Here is a 5,627-nt window from a genome sequence, read left to right as displayed (position 1 = left end):
ATTAAAATGTGGGCAACTCTGCTGTCGTTGCGCAGGCACTGCAGCATGTAGTTGCTCATGTGTGCCAGGCTGCCCAGAGGTAAGGACAAGCTGTCCTCTGTGGGAAGCATATCGTCTGCGCCCTCCGTATTCCCCCAGCCATGCACCAGTGATGGGCCCGAGCTGCGTTGGATGCCACCCCGCTGAGAACATGCTTCATCCCCATCCTCCTCCTCCTCCTCCAGTAGTAGGCCCTGGCTGGCCAAATTTGTACCTGGCCTCTGCTGTTGCAAAAATCCTCTTTCTGAGCAACTTCTAAAAGACTGGCCTGAAAGTGTTAGAGATGACCCCTCTTCCTCCTCCTCGTCCTGGGCCACATCCTCTTCCATCATCGCCCTAAATGTTTTCTCAAGGAGACATAGAAGTAGTATTGTAATGCTGATAATGGCGTCATCGCTACTGGCCATGTTGGGGGAGTACTCGAAACAGCGCAACAGGGCACACAGGTCTCGCATGGAGGCCCAGTCATTGGTGGTGAAGTGGTGCTGTTCCGCAGTGCGACTCACCCGTGCGTGCTGCAGCTGAAACTCCACTATGGCCTGCTGCTGCTCGCACAGTCTCTCCAGCATGTGCAAGGTGGAGTTCCACCTGGTGGGCACGTCTCGCATATGAGGCAGTGAGCGGGAAGGCCGAAGTTACGCTGTAGAGCAGACAGCCGAGCAGCGGCAGGATGAGAACGCCGGAAGCGCGCTCAGACGACCCGCACTTTACGCAGCAGCTCTGACATGTCGGGGTAGTTGTGAATGAATTTTTGCACCACCAAATTCAGCACATGCGCCAGGCAAGGGATGTGCGTCAAACCGGCTAGTCCCAGAGCTGCATCGAGATTTTGCCTATTATCGCACACCACCAGGCCGGGCTTGAGGCTCACTGGCAGCAACCACTCGTCGGTCTGTTGTTCTATACCCCGCCACAACTCCTGCGCGGTGTGGGGCCGGTCCCCCAAACACAACAGTTTCAGAACGGCCTGCTGACGTTTACCCCTGGCTGTGTTGAAGTTGGTGGTGAAGGTCTGTCGCTGACCAGATGAGGAGGTGGTAGAAGAGGAGGAGGAAGCCGAGTAGGAAGAGGAGGCAACAGGAGGCAAAGAATGATGCCCTGCGATCCTTGGCGGCGGAAGGATGTGCACCAAACAGCTCTCCGCCTGGGGCCCAGCCGCCACTACATTTACCCAGTGTGCAGTTAGGGAGATATAGCGTCCCTGGCCGTGCTTACTGGTCCACGTATCTGTGGTTAGGTGGACCTTGCCACAGATGGCGTTGCGCAGTGCACACTTGATTTTATCTGATACTTGGTTGTACAGGGAGGGCACGGCTCTCCTGGAGAAGTAGTGGCGGCTGGGAACGACGTACTGTGGGACAGCAAGCGACATGAGTTGTTTGAAGCTGTCAGTCTCCACCAGCCTGAATGACAGCATTTCAAAGGCCAGTAGTTTAGAACTGCTGGCATTCAGGGCCAGGGATCGAGGGTGGCTAGGTGGGAATTTACGCTTTCTATCAAAGGTTTGTGAGATGGAGAGCTGAACGCTTTGTAGAGCATATTTATATCTGCATATTAAGGTCTGACAATATTAGAACCAAAATGGAGATTCACATTACCTTTAAAGGGGTTGTCCGGGATTTGGGACCTTTGTCCTATAATACTGCAGTGTCACCCACATCAACAACTACCTGATGAACTTACTTCTAATGCCCCCTTTTGCTCCAATAAATTCTCTGCCGTAAGTGAAGGTTTTCTTTCACTCAGTGACGTACCGGGTCCCTTGCAGAGGAGGAAAGCTTCCTCTTCAGCTGCTCAGGGAGCCCGGTGACGTCACTGCCAGCCTAGCTAAGCGAGATCCAGCTAAGCTCTACCCCCTCCAGTCCGGTGATGATACCGGGTGCCGACAAGGGACCAATCAGAGTGGTTCCTTGCCCACGCTCACTCCAATTGGTTGGTCTATGCAGACCAACCAATTGGAGCGCGGTACTGTGAAAATGCTGGTTTCAGGCTGCAATCTCCACTCAGAGTGGAGATCGCTGCCTGAAAGCGTGTAAGTGCCCCCAGTTCCCTTTATAAAATAAAAGACCCCCTCATATTTCCCCCAGTGCCGGTCATCAAATAAATCCTCCCTCATGTATGGGCCCCCATTGTCCTCGATCGCCCCCATGTTCCTCCGCTACTGCTCCTGCTTCCCTGGAGTCGCTGACATTTGCAGAGAGAGTGACAGAGTGTTAGCTGTAATTTACAGCTAACACTGGTCTCCAACACCCTAAATCCATGCTGGCACTGATCTGTGGTCTTTAACCACCTCAGCCCCTATGGCTTAAACACCCTGAAAGACCAGGCCACTTTTTACACTTCTGACCTACACTACTTTCACCGTTTATTGCTCGGTCATGCAACTTACCACCCAAATGAATTTTACCTTCTTTTCTTCTCACTAATAGAGCTTTCATTTGGTGGTATTTCATTGCTGCTGACATTTTTACTTTTTTTGTTATTAATCGAAATTTACCGATTTTTTTGCAAAAAAATGACATTTTTCACTTTCAGTTGTAAAATTTTGCAAAAAAAACTACATCCATATATAAATTTTGCTCTAAATTTATTGTTCTACATGTCTTTGATAAAAAAAAATGTTTGGGTAAAAAAAAAAATGGTTTGGGTAAAAGTTATAGCGTTTACAAACTATGGTACAAAAATGTGAATTTCCGCTTTTTGAAGCAGCTCTGACTTTCTGAGCACCTGTCATGTTTCCTGAGGTTCTACAATGCCCAGACAGTACAAACACCCCACAAATGACCCCATTTCGGAAAGTAGACACCCTAAGGTATTCGCTGATGGGCATAGTGAGTTCATAGAACTTTTTATTTTTTGTCACAAGTTAGCGGAAAATGATGATTTTCTTTCTTTTTTTTTTTTTTTCTTACAAAGTCTCATATTCCACTAACTTGTGACAAAAAATAAAAACTTCCATGAACTCACTATGCCCATCAGCGAATACCTTGGGGTGTCTTCTTTCCAAAATGGGGTCACTTGTGGTGTAGTTATACTGCCCTGGCATTCTAGGGGCCCAAATGTGTGGTAAGGAGTTTGAAATCAAATTCTGTAAAAAATGCCCTGTGAAATCCGAAAGGTGCTCTTTGGAATGTGGGCCCCTTTGCCCACCTAGACTGCAAAAAAGTGTCACACATGTGGTATCTCCGTACTCAGGAGAAGTTGGGGAATGTGTTTTGGGGTGTCATTTTACATATACCCATGCTGGGTGAGAGAAATATCTTGGCAAAAGACAACTTTGTATAAAAAAATGGGAAAAGTTGTCTTTTGCCAAAATATTTCTCTCACCCAGCATGGGTATATGTAAAATGACACCCCAAAACACATTCCCCAACTTCTCCTGAATGCGGAGATACCAGATGTGTGACACTTTTTTGCAGCTTAGGTGGGCAAAGGGGCCCACATTCCAAAGAGCACCTTTCGGATTTCACAGGTCATTTTTTACAGAATTTGATTTCAAACTCCTTACCACACATTTGGGCACCTAGAATGCCAGGGCAGTATAACTACCCCACAAGTAACCCCATTTTGGAAAGAAGACACCCCAAGGTATTCCTTGAGGGGCATGGCGAGTTCCTAGAATTTTTTATGGGCCCCTTTGCCCACCTAGGCTGCAAAAAAGTGCCACACATGTGGTATCGCCGTACTCAGGAGAAGTTGGGGAATGTGTTTTGGGGTGTCATTTTACATATACCCTTGCTGGGTGAGATAAATATCTTGGTCAAATGCCAACTTTGTATGAAAAAATGGGAAAAGTTGTCTTTTGCCAAGATATTTCTCTCCCCCAGCATGGGTATATGTAAAATGACACCCCAAAACACATTCCCCAACTTCTCCTGAGTACGGAGATACCACATGTGTGACACTTTTTTGCAGCCTAGGTGGGCAAAGGGGCCCATATTCCAAAGAGCACCTTTCGGATTTCACTGGTCATTTTTTACACATTTTGATTTCAAACTTCTTACCACACATTTGGGCCCCTAGAATGCCAGGGCAGTATAACTACCCCACAAGTGACCCCATTTTGGAAAGAAGACACCCCCAGGTATTTCGTGATGGGCATAGTGAGTTCATGGAAGTTTTTATTTTTTGTCACAAGTTAGTGGAATATGAGACTTTGTAAGAAAAAAAAAAACTAGCTTGTGACAAAAAATATAAAATTCTAGGAACTCGCCATGCCCCTCACTGAATACCTTGGGGTGTCTTCTTTCTAAAATGGGGTCACTTATGGGGTAGTTATACTGCCCTGGCATTTTCCAGGGGCCCTAATGTGTGGTAAGTAGGTAAATGACCTGTGAAATCCGAAAGGTGCTCTTTGGAATGTGGGCCCCTTTGCCCACCAAGGCTGCAAAAAAGTGTCACACATGTGGTATCGCCGTATTCAGGAGAAGTTGGGCAATGTGTTTTGGGGTGTCTTTTTACATATACTCATGCTGGGTGAGAGAAATATCTCGGCAAAAGACAACTTTTCCCATTTTTTTATGCAAAGTTGGCATTTGACCAAGATATTTATCTCACCCAGCATGGGTATATGTAAAATGACACCCCAAAACACATTGCCCAACTTCTCCTGAGTACGGCGATACCAGATGTGTGACACTTTTTTGCAGCCTAGATGCGCAAAGGGGCCCACATTCCTTTTATGAGGGCATTTTTAGACATTTGCATCCCAGACTTCTTCTCACGCTTTAGGGCCCCAGGAATGCCAGGGCAGTATAAATACCCCACATGTGACCCCATTTTGGAAAGAAGACACCCCAAGGTATTCAATGAGGGGCATGGCGAGTTCATAGAATTATTTTTTTTTTGGCACAAGTTAGCGGAAATTGATTTTATTTATTTTTTTCTCACAAAGTCTCCCTTTCCGCTAACTTGGGACAAAAATTTCAATCTTTCATGGACTCAATATGCCCCTCACGGAATACCTGGGGGTGTCTTCTTTCCAAAATGGGGTCACATGTGGGGTATTTATACTGCCCTGGCATTCTAGGGGCCCTAAAGCATGAGAAGAAGTCTGGAATATAAATCTCTAAAAAATTTTACGCATTTGGATTCCGTGAGGGGTATGGTGAGTTCATGTGAGATTTTATTTTTTGACACAAGTTAGTGGAATATGAGACTTTGTAAGAAAAAAATAATAATTTCCGCTAACTTGGGCCAAAAAAATGTCTGAATGGAGCCTTACAGGGGGGTGATCAATGACAGGGGGGTGATCAATGACAGGGGGGTGATCAGGGAGTCTATATGGGGTGATCACCCCCCTGTCATTGATCACCCCCCTATAAAGCTCCATTCAGATGTCCGTATGTGTTTTGAGGATCCGATCCATGTATCCGTGGATCCGTAAAAATCATACGGACATCTGAATGCAGCCTGACAGGGGGGGTGATCAATGACGGGGGGGGGTGATCAATGACAGGGGGGTGATCAATGACAGGGGGGGTGATCAATGACAGGGGGGTGATCAGGGAGTCTATATGGGGTGATCATTTCCCCTGGAAGGCTCCAGGGAGACGCCTGTATGTGTTTTGCGGATCCGATCCATCTAT

This window comes from Bufo bufo, chromosome 3, assembly GCF_905171765.1.
Source record: "Bufo bufo chromosome 3, aBufBuf1.1, whole genome shotgun sequence".
Taxonomy (NCBI): Eukaryota; Metazoa; Chordata; class Amphibia; order Anura; family Bufonidae; genus Bufo; species Bufo bufo.
Note: the sequence above shows the minus strand (reverse complement) of the source record.